This window comes from Misgurnus anguillicaudatus, chromosome 13 (assembly GCF_027580225.2).
Source record: "Misgurnus anguillicaudatus chromosome 13, ASM2758022v2, whole genome shotgun sequence".
NCBI classification, from domain to species: Eukaryota; Metazoa; Chordata; class Actinopteri; order Cypriniformes; family Cobitidae; genus Misgurnus; species Misgurnus anguillicaudatus.
The window spans coordinates 24338704-24356822 of NC_073349.2; the positions used below are offsets into that span (position 1 = coordinate 24338704).

Consider the following 18119-nt stretch of genomic DNA (forward strand, 5'->3'; position numbering starts at 1 on the left):
ACTTAATGCCACTTAAATGCTTAACAATAACATTATACTGGATAAAGACTTCTATGTTGAAGACAGAACTGCTATTATATCGTTAAAGAGTAACTAAACCCTAAACCAACTTTTTTTAGTTAATGATCTGTAAGAATGGGGCTTTATTAGTGCTGTTCATTGATTTTAGTAACTTTTTTGACATTTGGGTATAAAGGGTTTCAATGCTACAATGTATGGTGTAAAAACGTCTGAGTGCTGCCCTCTTCAGGTTGAATGGTGGCTACTGCAGTTGAATTTTCCTATTGGATGTTGCGGTACCGCGTGGCGTAAGTCAGTCTCTGACCAGGGGTTTAGTTACTCTTCAACATTAGCTTGAACCTAAGCAGATTTTTTTCAGTTTTGTTAATAGACCAGTGGTCTCAAACTCCATTTGCGGCCCTCCTAGCGCAAGCACGCAGGTAAAGCTAATATTGCGGTTATCATTGATACTGTGATCAGTGATCTACAATGTTTTCATCTCATGTTTTAGTATCAGTTCAGCTCGCTTGGAACCCCAACCGAGGTGGTACTAAAAAAAGTATCGGTACAACATAGTGTACCCAGTGGAAAGTCTTTCAAAAGTAAGCTGACCAGTGTTTTTTTATGTTAACCTCCTAAGACCCGAGTTTTGGTTTGTGGTTTTTTTTTCAGATTTCTGCTATTTTGGGGTTAGGAAGAACCAATAAATATAATAACCAAAAAAATTTTATAACATGAAGCAGTCTATCTGTCCATGTTTGTGTAATTAAAGGTATTCCAGGGGATTTTCTTTTTCTGGGTGGATCATTAAGACTATTGGTCCTCCTAGTTGTCAATCAGGAGTGTTGTCCAATTGCATTTTTAAAAAAGTGGAGAAGGCAGTTCTTTTCTAAATTTCGAGAAAATCCTCCGCTATACCTTTAAGTATATGGTGCAAACAACAAAAAATGTGATGTCCACGTTTGTCCATCTCAGAAATGGCCCCAAGCCAGTTTGAGACCCCTGTAGGGATGGGACGATTACCGGTTTCATGGTTAACCACGAAAAATGTCCCGACGATTAGTATTGTTGTTTAAAATTTAATTATCATTACAACCTATCATTACAACCGTGTTTGATTACCGTGATTTTGAAAACTCGCGGTAAATCCTGTCCAGCCAGAATCAGTTTGATGCAGGCGCACATCCAACATAGTTTTTGGCACAAGAAGTAATTTAAGTGATAATATATTGTATTCATTCACGGTAAACGTATTAGACTTATTTATTTTTTACCACAGAAATAATTTCAGGGACATGAAATATTAAATTGTGATTTTCAAAAATAAAACGTTTTAAAAATGTTTTGTGTGTATCTTCTTTTTGAACATTTCCATCTTATTTTAACAAAACCATGATAATATTGATAACCGTGATAACTTTGGTCACTATAATCATGATATGAAATTTTCATACCGTCCCATCCCTAGACCCCTGTAATAGACGGTTTCATCAGACGCATACGCAATTACGCGTCTGGACAGCACTTAACCTCCGGTCACTTTTTGTTTAATGGCCTGGATAGTGGTTAAACTAAAACTTTGGAACAAATACCTCCCTGAAAATAGCAAATGTTTTGGTTTCCTAAAGACAAGGATAGACGGCGATCATGGATCATTCACCGCTATGTGAAATGCTAAATTTATCATCAGATGCATGTTGCATTCTCAATCTAATCTATAGCGCTAATCTAACATTTTTTGGTCTTGTGATTTGAGCTCATGCTTTTGTACTTTGACTTTTATGAAAATCTTCTACATGTCATTGCACCGAAAAGAACAGCATTGATAAATAGGATTAATAATACATTAGGGGGGCAAATTTGTCCTTCAGCCTGACCACTGTAGTAAGAAGCAAGGCTTAAGTAACTGTAATAACATGATTTCCCCTTTTTAAAAGGGTCAAATCATGGAAAACAGGATTTGCCTTGCTTGTATAAAAGAGGAGTTCAATGTACTACAAAGACACATTACACAGATAATTCAGAAACTGACATTCAAATACTAACATCAAGCATGTACGCATCAACAAACTTTTCTACAGTACAATCAACACTCCTGCTACTGTACATTACATGGGTTTTAAAAGTGAAGAGGTTAACCGGGTCAAAACCGAGATAACTTGCATAAAAAAATACAGCAGCAAAACAACCTATTCTATTCTTGCATTTATATTTATGCATTTGCCACTTTTATCCAAAACTACTTACAAGTATACAGTTTTATCAGTATATGTGTGTTCCCTGTCTTACAAAGTAACTTAAAGTAGTACATTTTAAAGGGGACACTTTTTTAAGATGTAAAATAAATCTTTGGTGTCTCCAGAGTATGTATGTGTAGTTTTAGCTCAAAATACCATATAGATCATTTATAATAGCATGTTAAAATTGCCACTTTGCAAGTGTAAGCAAAAATGTGCGTGTGTTTTTGGTGTCTCCTTTTTAATGCAAATGAGCTGATCTCTGCACTAAATGGCAGTGTCGTGGTTGGATAGGGCAGATTAAGGGGCGGTATTATCCCCTTCTGACATCACAGGGGGAGACGAATTTCAATGACCTATTTTTTCACATGCTTGCAGAGAATAGTTTACCAAAACTAAGTTACTGGGTTGATCTTTTTCACATTTTCTAGGTTGATAGAAGCGCTGGGGACCCATTATAGCAATTAAACATGGAAAAAGTCAGATTTTTTATGATATGTCTCCTTTAAAAGCTTACAGACCACAGTAATCGCATATAGTATGATGCCTCGTATAGAGTTTTAGATGACACTGGGACAGTGTCAGAAATAGCCTCATCCATATACTCTCATCCCCTACATTAGTTTGCTAATATAGTCCACTTAAACAGGTAGTGGCTATGCGTTGAGTGTACATCAGTTGTACACTCATTATTGCAGTGCATTATGGGATTAAATAAGTGCACTCGACAAATGGCTGCCCCCTCAAATAGTGCACTACTTAAAGGCGGAGTCCACGATGTTTGAAAAACGGTTTGGAAAAGGAGACGGGCCAACTACCAAAATACACTTATAGCCAATCAAATCAAATCAAATGCCGGGTTGCGTATGTGTGGGGCGGGTCTATCAACAGAAGGTCCAGATTCTATTGGGGTAGGGGGCGTGTTTGTTTAGGTGATTTCAAATATCAACATTGGCTTTCAAACATCATGGACTCCGCCTTTAAGGGTTTAGGGAGCTATTTCAGACACAGCCTAAAAAATATTACCAATTATATGAGCTACGTTACCTACAATCTGGGACTTGATTGATACGTAAACAACTTAAAAACCTCCTGAGCTACAAAAAAATCAAGTCTAAGCAAGAAAATGTCCTTTGGGAAAGATAACCGGAGTTTAGCTTTATGCAAATATGCAGTAAATGTATGCAAAGACTACCAATGGAAGTGCAGAGAGTGATGCTCATGTAACCCGCCTCCTGTCACATTATGTAGATAGTTATTCATAACAGTGAGCACTTATACGGAAATGTATAGTACAGCCCGTTTTTGCAGTAGTGATGCCTAGCAGTACATGATGTGTAAATTTAGCATATGGGTCAAAGAGAAGGTGGAAATAGTTGTACTAAGAAAATAAATTTCTACAAGAGTGTACTTTCAATATGCCCCTGAAAGCAAGGACCTGTAGCTAACGTCCTGTACAGCGCAGTCAACACCAGAAAAAAATGGATTTTGACAGATACCTTGTGTACCTGAGAGCCAAAGACTAACAGAGCATAAATGGAAAGACCTCACACTGCAGTTCAGCCGTCATCTCACCTATCAGCTCTGAGTTCACTACCATTTTACATCTGACAGTGTACAACCCTAGCTCAGGACGACACTGTGAGGTCTCAGGGACAGAGCCCAAAAGTTTACTGAAGGTAATACAAAGAGCTCACTTACCTTTTTAATCACCATGGATACTGTAGTGTCAGGCATTACGATGATCTTTTGAAGATAAACTGTAAGAATTATGCCGTGTATGCCAGCAGGCCATAGTAAAATTTACTATATTACTGTATTGACTATACAACACAACAAAAAAGTGGTTGTATGTCAATATATACTTTTGAGTAAATTAATTTCATGTGACCTTTTCAAAATGACGTGGAATTATTTAGCACATGTTCATCCTTGCTATTGTGATAATGCAGGCTGCTGTCAACATGATCACAGCCAATCCATACTTTCCTGCATTTGTTTTGTAGACTTCTTGGCTGCCCTTCAATGAAGCAGAGGGGAACTGGGTCTCTCTCTCTCTCTCTCTCTCTCTCTCTCTCTCTCTCTGCGAATGAGCAGATGAGCACACCTGCAGAATGTCCCCTGAGACCTGATGATTATGCATCCCTCCCTCCCATTTCTGCTTCTCCATGCCTCTCTACCTGCTTTTTGGTAGAAGGACAGAGGGCATCTCCTACGGAAGGTCAATAAGAATAAGATCCACCGTGGGACAAGTGCAGTGCAGGAAGGGACTGTGTTGATGCATTAAAACATAAGATGCAGGTTTGAGAAGAGAATTGAACACTTGGGTCTGAATTGACATTTGAATTACAGAACAGTCAACAGAGCAGTGGCTCACGTTGATGGGAACACATTTTCATGTATTACGGAGGCTATCGGGTGCTTTAGATAGGCCTCATTTTAAAACTGCTTATGTGACATTGCACCTGTGTGGCTAAAGGAAGACACCACAGTTTTTCAATATTTAACTATGTTCTTACCTCAACTTGGACAAATAAATACATACCTATCTTTTTCAATGCGTTCACTGAATCTTTGTACAATGCGTTGTGAATGTGTTAGTTTTTAGCCTAGCCCCATTCATTCCTTAGGATCCAAACAGGGATGAATTTAGAAGCCAGCAAACACTTCCATAAACATAGCGATTTTTTAATCAGATAAGAAATGAGAACTACTGTATATTGTATTGTGAAAGAGCACTTAGTTTGCAGCACTTCCACCTCAGGTGCAGTAATATTGACGAAAATTTGAGCGAGAGGGGAGTAGTCAAAAAAATCACCGCATTTTATTTTGTGGCACCATACTTGTGTAACTACTCATGTAACCGTTTAAAATAGGGAAAACTTGAAAGTTTTTGGTAGCTTCTAAATTCATCCCTGTTTGGATCCTAAGGAATGAATGGGGCTATGCTAAATGCTAACACATTCACGAGACACTGTTCAAAGATTCAAAGCACGCATTGAAAAAAATAGGTATGTATTAATTCATCTAAGATGAGGTAAGAACATACTAAAATATTGAAAAACGGTGGTGTTTTCCTTAAAGACATTTGACAGATCAGGTGTGTGTTTATTGAAAAATAATGCATACACTGCAAAAATTGATTTTCAAGAAAAAATTGTCTTAGTATTTTTGTCTTGTTTTCAGTAAAAATATCAAAAAATTCTTAGATGTATTTAATATTTTTCTTGATGAACAAAACGACCCAAGAAAATAAATCTAGTTTTTAGACCAAAAATATCAAGTGATTTTGTGCATAAAACAAGCAAAAGAATCTGCCAATGGGGTAAGCAAATAAATCTTGAAAATTTTTCTTAAACACTAAATTCAGGAAAAATGTGCTTACCCCCTTGGCAGATTTTTTTGTTGTTGCTTGTTGTGTGCACAAAATCACTTGAATTCGGTATTTTTGGTCTAAAAACTAGACTTATTTTCTGGGGTACCTGTGGAACATTTGACCAATTAAAATAAAGCATTTAACAGGCCATGGTATAACTGAAAAAAAAAATGCACACGTTCTAAAAAAAGGCTTTCTAAGCGAATCTGTGTGTTGATTTTTGAAATGTGTTTTAAAACAAACTGAGCGTAGTTAACTCCTCCCCCTCCCCCTTCCTTCCATGCTTTCATGAACGCGCCCAAACCCCACCCTCAAATCCTTCTTGGCATTTATTGGTTAGAATACTTTGTTATGGTTTCTGGTGTAGGTTTGGCCAGTTTGTTATTATTGCAGTTTGTGGAGCCTGGGCTGTTTACAGAGATCGCGTTTTTTACAGTTTGATCAGCGGACAGGAAGCAAGCAGATAGTGAGGAGATGTTTGCTGTATGTAACAAAAAATGTTTTATGGTCTAAAACGCGTCAATTCGCTTAGAGCACCTTTAAGCCTTCGGATCCACCAGGAGGACTACACGTACTATTACGTCTTAAGTTGTTTAAGTATCTGGTACTTATCAGCCTACTCCTCACAAAAGACTACTATACTATAGTAAATATATAGTAAAAATGTACTCCCAATGTTTGCGTTTTTAAACCATTCTGAAGATTCATTGTGCTGGTACAGCACCAGTTCATAATATCAACCCCTCGACAAAAAAAAATGTCATTTTACTCTGTCAGTTGGTGATGGAAAATGACATCCACGCTGAGAGCACAGGTGTAAAAACACAGCAGAAATTACACAAGAAAATATTTTGGCAATCCTTACACTGGGGAACCGAATCACGAATCAGAAATATCATGATGAGACACAGAGGGAGACGGAAAACTAGATTGACAAGACCACATGGAAGAAAAAAAAAAGGTCCTCACGTAAGAAAAATAGCAGGAAAATAGACAGAATGTAGTGAAAAAATAAAATATTTGGCAAGGGAGAAAAAGATCAATAAGTCGCAAATTGCGAATGGGGTAAACACGGCACAGGTGGCAAAAAGATTAACAATATCATTAGCAAAGCTGATTAGATCTCCTGTGCTTTTTTACAGCGATTCTGCTACTAAAACAGATGTTTGTCTAGATGTTTACAGGCACATTACTTCAAATAGCAATCATGATGCTACTTGTATACTTTGGGCATCATTATGGAAGATAAAAGAAATAAGGAACATTATGCTCACATGGTTGTTATAAATAAAACCCTAACTTCTTGACCTTTGCAGGTATTATAGGGATAGCAACCATCAAATTTACCTACAACTCTGGGGTTGCTTAGCATAACAAAATGACTAAGAGGCTTGGACAGTCAGCATCCTTAGCTTCTGTCATCCAATTGTTTCTCTGTTTTTTGCTCGTGTGAAGCTTCAACAACTGCCACTGCAGTAATAAGCGCCATCTTTCCAGCACATTGCTGCACACCTTCACAATCTCTCCTTCTTAATTTGCTCCCCACGGAGCAGTGAATGATTTCGTCTGTTCTATCCTTTATATTAAACATTTCACCCTATTAGCTCTCAATAATCATTTTCTGCTGCCACAGACAGGGTGATTTCCCCAGGCGCATAAAAACGCAATAACACCAGCCCAGTTGCCAAGCTAATATTGCCATCATTCGTTTTTATGTGTCTCCTGCAGCCTGGGGAAAATACCTCCTAAGAACTCTCTCCCTTTCTGGTCTTATGAAGAAAAACTGAGAGCACGCAGCATTTGTATCTTTCAAAAGTTGCGCAGAATACAATTTTCTGCAGCGCTGGCAAAAAGTCGCCATTCGAGGGTGAAAAACCGAATGCGATGAAGGGACCTAATTCCATCCCTCCTTCACAATACAGATACTGTATGTAACATAATCCTCCTCTTTACAGACAAACAGGACAGTAACCTTGAAATAAATGTGCCCCAAATAAGCTCTTTGGATCGTAAGGCAAAGAGTTCCAAGAATTGCATAAATCCTTATTCTTGTTTGTGCAATTGTACAACCAATATAATAGCTATATAATGTTGATTACAATTAAAATATTGATCATATAACTATATCCTGGTGCTATAATCCCTTTTATTAGACAGTTCATAAAATACTCTTACCCTTAAAAGTACACAAGCCATTTCCCAGACCCCAAGGAGTCGCAGGCCTAAATTTATATTATTGCACCGTTGGGCGTAGCTCTGCATAGTTTTACGCACACCTCTCCAGAAATGTAACTCTCCCTTGTGTCCGAAATCTGTGACATTAGGAACTGAATAAGATGAAGTACATACATTAGGTACCTTATTGTTAAAACTGTAGGTACTATATAGCAGTGGTTCTCAAACTGGGGTCCGGGGCCCCCAGGGGGGCCGCGAGATGGTGCCAGGGGGGCCCCAGTTTTATGACATTTTTATAAAATACATTAATTTATCATGAATTCTGTGAAATTAAACCTAAAAAAACAAGGCAGCACTACTTTGTATAATTTTATGTTGTGTTTAATTAAAATGTGAATTTTTCGAACTGTTTTTGTCATAAATTTTCTTTGGGGGGGGCCGCGAAGGAATGCTCCATACACAAAGGGGGCCGCATGCTGAAAAAGTTTGAGAACCACTGCTATATAGTATGACCTTGCTGGAAGTAGTAGGTCATCCGGGTAAATCGCATACTGTTTTTCGAATACTATAAATTCAGACATACTAGTAGCTTCACCTACTGCTTTTTACCTACTGTATAGTTTTGGAGTAGGCAGTTTCGGACGCAGCAAATGCGTCAAATCTACACGGACAACAAGCGCTGTGATTGGCCTGCTGAAACCACTTCTCACTTCAAAAAAAATCTGTTGTTTTCTTCATACGCATTTTTGCTTGCAATAGTAAAAACATAAATGGACTTTAGTTGGGTAGCAACTTAAGTTGTAACAAAAGTTTGGTGTCTATTTACCATCATCACTGCTGATGCTTCTCCAAAAACGTACACAACATGCCATTTCTTTGGCTTTTGCCTGTTACTCCAGTAACATGCCCATGGACATTGGCTGTTTCTCAATATGCGTTCTTCAGCGATCTTGCGTCCTCGTGTCCTCGCTCTACGTCATCATTAATGGTCGAAGTTCAATTCCAATTCTCAAGAACGCAAGGACAGAGGACGCATGAAAATACCCGGATGTGTTCTTGATATCGAGGATGCATCGAGTGCAGACTTGCTGAAATCGCTTTACGCCCCAGAAGTCATTGCGGCAAAACTTCCGAGTTCGTTCTTCCAAGGTCGCCTGGCAAGACCGATCTCCACGAGGACGCAAGTCCGTTCTTTGCGTTCTTGGAATTGAGAAACAGCCATTGTCTACTAGCGGCCTGCATGTTTATTTGCATGTTGACGTGAACGTAGACACAAAAGTATAAAGGAAAACTAATTTGTAGCCTATGGCTATACCTGTCAACATGGGTACAAAAATACTTTCTTAATTATTATTATTATCTTGATTTTTAGTACGAAAATTCTTAACTCTTTCTTCGCCATTGACAAATTATCTCGTCAATTAAGAGAAAACGCTTCCCTGCCAATGACGAGAATTTACGGCTTTCTGCAATACCACTATTAACACTTCCGCAACTTATACAACCCTAAAGTTACGCCTGTTTTAAAGATCGCTCTGCATCTGATCTCTATCAAAAGTCCTTCACAAAATTGAATTATCTCAGCTTTTTGCTCAAAATTTTGTGTTTTTAAAGAAGCCTAAATTTGAGAGGTGATAAAAAGAAAACTAATAAAGGTAGGATGAAAATGTTTTGTTGTTGTTGTTGTTGTTTATAAGCAGAGGGTCTGTTCTTTTATTTGATATATTGTATGTTTAGATATTTTAAGAAGAACATTTTCTGGAAGGCATTAAACTTTGTGAAAATCATGAAAAATGCTGGCGCTGGCTGGCAACATTTTTTTTAAATGCTGGCATGGAAAGAATTAATCAAGATATATTTTCTTGATGAACAAAATGACCTTAGAAAATAATTCCAGTTTTTAAACAAAAAATATCAAATTTAAGTAAATTTGTGCTCAAAAAAAAAGAAAAATCTGCGAATGGGATAGGAAAAAAATAACACTTAATTCAAGAAAAAAAGAATGTACACTGCAAAAAATGATTTTCAAGAAAAAAAAAATATCCAATTTAAGTGATTTTGTGCATAAAACAGGCAAAAAAATCTGCCAATGGAGTAAGCACATTTTTCTTGAATTTTCTTGAATTTAGTGTTTATGAAAAATTTTCAAGTTTTTTTTTTTGCTTATCCCATTGGCAGTTTTTTTTTTTTTTTTGCTTATTTTATGCACAAAATCACTTAAAATGGATATTTTTGGTCTAAAAAACTAGACTTTATTTCTTGGGTCGTTTTGCTCATCAAGAAAAAGCATCTTAATTTAAGAATTTTTAGATATTTTTACTGAAAACAAGACAAAAATACTAAGAATTTTTTTTCTTGAAAATAATTTTTTGCAATGTAACGGTTTCATACCCCACTGGCAGTGCACCATTCCACGCATTGTAAACAACAATGATGGCGCATTGAATACACACGAATCCTAGTTTTCCTCATCTAATTTGTACTTCGTGATCAACAAACAAACAAAAACAAAATACTACTTTTGATGGCATTGCTAAACCTGTGGTGGTTTTCTGTGGTGGGAAAGAAACGTAAGCCACTCGGGCGACAGAAAAATGTTGGCCGTTGCTTGTTCTCCCAACAGCATCAAGCTAATACATTGAGCCCAGGGGATCTCATGAAAAACTTTTTATGTATAATATTTTACTCCAAATAAACGAAAATCGAGCAGGACCAAAACATTTTACAGCTGATTGCTGTCAAAAAAGTTCAGCAACGAAGTCCTAAACTAAATGAATATAACATGGCAAAGATGAATGCACATTTATATATTGATTCAATAGCATTTTGGAAAAAAAACATAATTTATTTCATTTTGCGGAAAAAATAATCCGTTTTCATAATAAATCTTTGAAAATCAAATTATGGATTTGAATTTTTAATGTTATTATAACCTAAACATGCTATGTGAAAGTTTGTAACAGAAAATAGTGGTTTTCGTCTTGTCACTTTCTTGGTATAGAAAACACGTTTTTACCCAAATTAGTCCAAATGGATTTATTGCCTTTTGGAACCATCATTTATCACAATACTTCCATAATATTTGTTTTCCTACAGTTGATAACTAATTCAGGATGTACTATCACAGTATGCAGTTTTCGGATGCAGCGAGAGAGAGACATCAAAAACTTTTCTGAGGGGGTGCGAGTACTGTAATTGAGAAACACTGGTTTATGTAATGCAATGCATAAACAATATAACCGATTAGCCTACTTCAAGATAAAATTATCTTGCTCTATATAAAAGCATACCAAAAGAGAAACATCAATATTTTTCACACAACGGCATGCGGCAACTCTTCAGCTAAGTGGTCTTAACAACAAGCCCTCCCCTTCTTTTGTTCTTGTATTCTCGGTTTCTGCTTGGAGAGAGAAAATCTCTCATTAGCAGCAGGTCCGGAACAATCACTCAATATCTGACTCACTGGCATCTCTGTGTTTTTGTTGATTGCAGGCAAAAGCAATCAAGAGATTCTCCCTCTCTGTCTCGCTTCTGAATAGCTGATTAGTTTTTTTTTTCAGGATTAGTAGCATCCGTCTTATTCTTTATTCATGCGCTCTCATTAACACTGCGTGCTGAAAGTGCCACCATCAAGCAGATGAACAAGAAGGTAGCACTCGTAATTGTAGAGAGGAAGGGATTTTGGCCAAGCTGGAACACGCTGTGAAATCTCATAATTCTTAGTCTGCTTGCTCGCCGCGTCCCCGGCTTCTCCATCTTAATTGGAGGCAGGCTTCAGGTGCGAGCACGCCAGCGTGGGGCAAAGATGAAATCAAATTACATGTCAGAGTCTGGACAAAGCGGGAGCTGATTGAGTAGAAAATGGAGGCTAATCTCCTCTAGTGTTTTTGGAGGCATGCTGGCCGAGTTTCTCTAAGCTTCACCGCTGAAGCTGAGAGCAATAAACAGAGCAGGAGGAAGTGATGCTAGCAAGTGATGTAATCAGCAGTATAAAGGTATGACAACGGTGGCTTGAGGTATGCTTGGTTTCAGCACCATATTACTTTTAATTTGCCCTTGTGTACTGGCCATGCAAAAGTTCTAGTTTATGGATCCCATAATGCAACCGACTGGATCTCATCTTTTTAGAAAATGCTTAAAAGGGGGATTCAACGGTACTTCATGCATTCTGTCTCATTAACACAGTTTAAGAGTTGGTTTCCTCATAGGCAAAGTGTCAAAAAGTTGGACGTGTTATAGAGTATTTCTGTGCCGAATGCACTTCACCAGAGTTCGTACAAGTTTCGAAAAGTTTTTTCCGAATATGGGTCCAGCTGATGTATCAGGGGTAAGCTATACATATCACTTCTTTTTAAGCTTTGTTTTGTATCAAGACTCAACTATGGCATGAAAGAAGAAGTGTGTTTTTTGGTGTAAGGAGAAGAAAGCCAGCCTTATGGAAACAATGGATATAGTTTGTTTATCCATAGTAGCAGCAAAGTTTTGAGTGTGTGTTTGTTCAACGCTGGATTTCGTTAAAAAATCCCAACCGGTTCATGAGTTGCATGCGGAAAGTAAGACTTCAGTGTCATGTTGGAAATAGCTGCGTGCATATTATATAAACAACACGAACATGTAGTGAATCATGTTATCCAGTCAGTGTTGTATAAAGTGTTGACTCGTGACTCGCTCCTCCCGCAGTTCGTAACTCCTCCTTTCACATTTTTTCGTACATTATCGGAAAGAATCGGTAAAGCTAATCTGTCTTTTATAAATCTGATAAAACTAAAGATATCTTCGCATTTATGAAGGATGTAATACTTCTCTATAGGTACTCCAGATTAACATCAGATAGACAGAGACAACGTGTGTTATGGGGGATACACACCAAGCGCGAGTTCAATGATTTGCGTGAGTAGATTACATACAAAGTCAATGCAAAGACGCAATCAGCCGTGCCTCGCGCGGGGCGAAGCGAATGATGCAATATGGGCGGCGCGTTTGCCGCGAAAACACTTGCTATTCTGCTCAAACGCCAAAAACTTGACATGACATGAAGTAATCTAGAGCAAGTAAAGCGTTGCCCCGCGTTTGGTGTGTACGTAGCATTATGGATGCTTTAAAGTCTAATGCTGAGTTTACATCAGCCGCGGTAGAGGTGTCAAGCGCGAGTGATTTTAACGTTAAGTGAATGTGAAGACGCGTTGACCCGCATATGGAGGTCTTGCGGCGTGAATGAGGCGCTTAGCGCAGCGCGATAGAGGCGTTTCTGCCTCATTCGCACGTCTAGTTCGCACGAATGCCGCGAATTGAGCGCCTGCCGCGGTACACGCGGTATGCGCGAATGTGCTTTTTGTGCTTTTTGCGCTTGACACGAATTTCCGGCTGACGCCTGAGTTGAAAAATTTGAACTTTGGCAGATTTTTGCACCACGTTAATCAATCAGGAGCTTGCTTGCTGCTGTGGAGGCAGCCCCGCCTGGAGTCACTCATTCAACATGAAGGAACGCTTGATATTGTCCGTGAGCAGTCACCGGGAGCTATACGACACAAGTTCTTATTTCTATAGCGACAGGAATAAAAAGGACCTCACTTGGAAGAGTGTCAGTGAAGACATTGGGCAACCTGGTAAGTTGTAACACATTTCACTTTCGAGTCATGTGACGTTTATCGACCCGCGCCGTTTATTTTCCCCCTATAGTAAGATGACCAAATACAAACCGGTAACTCTCTCGATAAATGCACAATCAACATTAGCCATCTTGCAAACAGACAACCGCATAGCACTTGCCCCTACCACAAGAAGCAGATTTTGCCTCTGACGTGCGTCAAATGCTTGCTTTTGAAACTATGACCACTGAGAGCTGTCGTCTCTTTCAACTTTCAAAAAAAAGCTACAACCTGAACGTACCCTTGCGACTGTGTTAGGGGCGGAGCCATTCGTGGTGGCTCAAGTGCGCCATCGAGACACCATTTTAGGCCCTCTTAAAAGCTTGAACTTAGAAATGATGAAAAACTCAATCAAATCAATACTACATAGTTTACAGTCTTTATGCCATCTTTCAGCAAAATGTGTTATAAACAATTTTCAAGATTGGCTTTACAGGGACTTTAAGACACACTTTACTAAGTGACATCCATTTCCTTAGGACAACAGAAAGCTCAATTAAAGGGCCAGATGCAGCAGAATTAATGTTGCTGATTAGCTGCAAGCTTGATGGAAAGGCCGGAGGCAAATCCTATATATCAGATACCACAGACGGGGACTTAAATTAGAGGCTGTAAGTAAACTAACTTGTTAGTTTGAAACTCCGCTTTCAAGTTTGTTAATGGCCACCATATTAAACAAATCTCTGAGTAGCTGTCTCTAAAGTAACTCTTATTAATTACTAGAGACTACAATTAGTACAAGAGAAATTATCTGCTTCTAATTAGAACAGACTTCGCATTATAAAACATCTCTAAAAGGAGAAATCATCTGGCTCTGAAGCTATGGCAACTGTAAGGAGAGCGATTTCCTCCGTACTCATTAACTCGTCATTTCTTCCTTAGAAAGAAACAAGCTCGCTGTCTGTCATTTAGCAAAAAGTCTATTCAGACAATATTTACGAAAACATTGAAAATCATGGTGATTTGTCTGACTGATGCTCAGTTTTGGACCAGAAGCGAACTTGCGTATAAGAATAGCCAAAGACTACATAAGCTATTAATTATTTCGCACTAACAAATTGGTATGTAAGAAAAAAAGGACACAAAACCAAAAGAGAACTTAGAATGACTGCCAGTATACAATTCAATCGACATGCATTAAAATTTAAGTACATTAAAGTATTAAATACATGCCTGTAAACTAAGCTAAAGTACTTTTTGGTGATTTAATGTGTTTTTTTTCCCCAATAAATAATGTAAAGAACATTCTGTGAAAGTATAACCTTGATATCTTTAATATTGACTAAGTAAGGTCATGTCAAAAATTGAAATTAAACTTTTGATTTAGGCCGGATTTCACAGGCAGGGTCACATATTGAAAAGTGTTACAAAGTTTGCAAATTCAGTTCTGCCCAAGCAAGCTTTAATAATGCCCATGACAGCAATTTCAGATGAACACCAAAAGATGGCGCTACTGTGACTCCCATTGACTAACCCCAAGCACAAGTCAATCACAACATAGATTACACTGGGACTGTCCAAAAAAAGGCAAAAATATCCCTAGCTGTCACTGGGGCGGTACCCTTTTCAAAAAAGTACACGTCGGTACCTAAAAAGTTAATATTAGTACCTTAGAGGCACATTCCTACTGGTACCAAAGAGTGCATATAAGGACCTCAATGGTACAGATCTGTAACTAAATGGTACATACGGGTATCAAATGTATGCATAATGGTAAATACTAGGACCATTTTAAAGGGTATTGCCCCAGTGCCCACTAGGAAAAGTTTACCATACATGTTTTTTCTTGAAGTCCAAGATCAAACATTTAATGGCCAGGACTTGTTTTATAAGACAGATGTCACAATTTGACATTTCGTAGAAATATTACAGCCTTCATTTAATATTGATTGATATTTTTGCCATTTCTTGTCTTTTAAGAAAAACAAATATGTTGTAAAGCACCAGTTTATCAGCATCCAAAGTATAATACAATGCCAGGGAAAGCCTTAATAATAGCAAAGAAAGCATAATAAGCAAAATGCCTGGCTATTAAAATTAGACATTTAATTCTGATCCTTAAGTGTTGGAAAGATCTTTCACACCAACGCAAGCTTAATATCCCCCCAGCCTGAGCTACATTCAGGCACCAGATCTGATCTTAGACATGATCTGAGCTTAGAGCTCCAGGCGGTGAACAAAGCCAGAGATGTATCGGGTGTTGTTCTTTAGTCCGGGTTGGTGACATAACAGACTGAACCCTGGCCCCATAACAATAAAACCGGCATCTCTTGCGCCACCCCTGCTCCGACTATACAGTAGGTGGTCTGAATCGCTATAAGCTTGCATCAATCTCAGGGCACAAAGTGTTCTCTCTTTTATGGTTACTCTCACAAAACTGCAGATGAAAGTTTGATCTGCTTTAAGTCTAAAGAAACTTTAAAGAAGTTTGTGCAAAAGTAAATACAGCAGATGTTTTTTAATAAACCAATACAGGCTACACAAAGTCCCTTGTGTTCCCCAAACTACTGTTCTGCATGTGCATTGATTCTTAGTGTTGGATTTAAATTAGTGCAAATAATTTCCCTGCTATTGTTGTGTTTGTTTATTGCTGCTAAAGATTACATGGGCCTGCGAGATTTGATCATTAAATTGTAATGATCCTAGTCTTGTGCTATCTGTCTAATGAGCGATTTGTGTTATTGTGCATCGATTGCTGTGAAATTTAAAAAACAATTTCTACAATAACAATCACGATAATGAGGTCTGAGTGACGTTTTAGCATAAAATCTTACAAATAAAGGTGCTTAAAGTGTTCTTCACAACATAGAATAACCATTTCAGTTCATTTTTTTTTAAATGCACATGGGTCAATGACATGATGTGTTATAGGTTCTTTAATGAACCATTCAGCCAAAATGGTATCGTAAAGCACCTTAATTTTAAAAAAATGTGTGGGAATTAAAATCTAGCATGGGGCAATCTTTGATATCTAAACCCGCTGCAGGGTAATGTTACAGCATTTACTGTAGTTGTATTGGTGGATTTGTACATCCTATAAAAGATTTGTGTTAATTGTCTCACTAAAATACAAATGAATAAGCTTTGGTTTAAAATCTACGGTGGTGTAATTGGAAGCAATGATAATTAAAACATATGAAACCAGGGCTCTGAGGTCTCAGACCTGCTCTTAGCAGAGGCGCGGCCCATTCACATTGCTGTGAAATGGAGTTGGATTTAACAGCTAGGTTTCCAAGGATAGCACAGAACAAAATGCAAGTCCCGTCCTGTCCACATTCCACACCTCACGGAAAATTCCATTATGATGCAAGATAGAGGTAGAAAGAAATAAACCAAAATGCACCGATTGGTTTGTTCTTTAGAGTAGATTTTGTTGTTCTTGACTAAAGGTTACATACAGTACCTCAGTAATGGTATACGATCAATGTATTAGGTAGAATATACAAGGCGTGAAGTGCTCAATTCAATACTTGTTTGACAACTCTTATAGTTCTCAGACAGGAACAACTTGGGTCACTGCACATGTTTATGCACACTCAGAAAAAATGGTACAAAAGATATCACTGGGACGTTACCCTTTAAAAAGTCCTAATACTGTATATAAGGGGTCTTCAACTACTCTTCTTCGAGGGACGGATTTTAAAAATGTAAATATAATGTGTGCCAAACTTTTACCCTTATTTTTGCCTCATATATTTTTTTACTTTTACCTATTATATATATTATTATATGTATAATGTATGATGTTTTGATACTTTTTGTTATAGGTAATTTATTAAAAAACATAAAAAAAGATGCACACATCTTGTATTCAATATTTTATTATATATTAATTACTGAAAACTCATTTTCTTTATGAATATTTTGAAAACAGTTGCAGTTTAACATTGCAAGAGCCAGATGTTAATAGTTTAACTATGAACACTGCGTAAAAAAGTGTAATCAACATGTATTTTTGTACAGCACTAAATGTAATGCAGAGCGCTAATGCTGCGTTCACACCAGCCGCGGTAGAGGCGTCAAAAACACGCTATTCGCGATATGTGGACGCTTGAACATATGAGTTTACTCGCTTCATTCGCCCGTGAAATTCTAGTCATTCGCGACATTCACGCGGAAATTCGCATCATGGGAGGTGCTTCTGCGACTCCACTGAGACTCCGCTTTCTTCCTGTAATCACGTCACTAATATAGCAAGGTCATGGTTGGTTAACGCGGCACGGAAATCCGCTGAAGTTCAGATTTTTCAACTCGCGCGTTTCCCGCGGCAACGCTCAATTCACGCGGAACGCGCCATCCGCTCCGCGCCTTCCGCGCTTTCCAGGCCAAACGCGCCACGCCTACTGTGCGTACCGCACCGCAGGATGCCTAATCACGTCTTTGCATTGACATAACATGTAAATCACCCGCTTGCCGCCTCTACCGCGTCTGGTGTAAACCCTAAATTAAACTTCTTTTGTTTATAACTGTTTCACTTTCATAAGTTGTTACATTTCAAGCAAACAAATGCATGCAATCACAACATAGCCAGTCCTCTCCTAATGACTAAAAATGCACTTTATGTTTACTTTTTTAATATTTTAAAAATATATAGGCTATAAACTGCCTTTCCACACAACATTCAGACACGAATGTCGTAGTTCGCCCCCTAGTGGTAGTGTATGAAACATCAATTTAATCGTA

At 38.0% G+C, this 18119-nt stretch overlaps 1 long non-coding RNA gene across 2 annotated transcripts in view; it reads right to left on the bottom strand.

Annotated features, from left to right (window-relative positions):
- LOC129431495 (uncharacterized) overlaps window positions 1-18119 on the bottom strand; it is a 41152-nt gene that overhangs the window by 5573 nt on the left and 17460 nt on the right. The gene's annotated exons all lie outside the window — the stretch shown is intronic.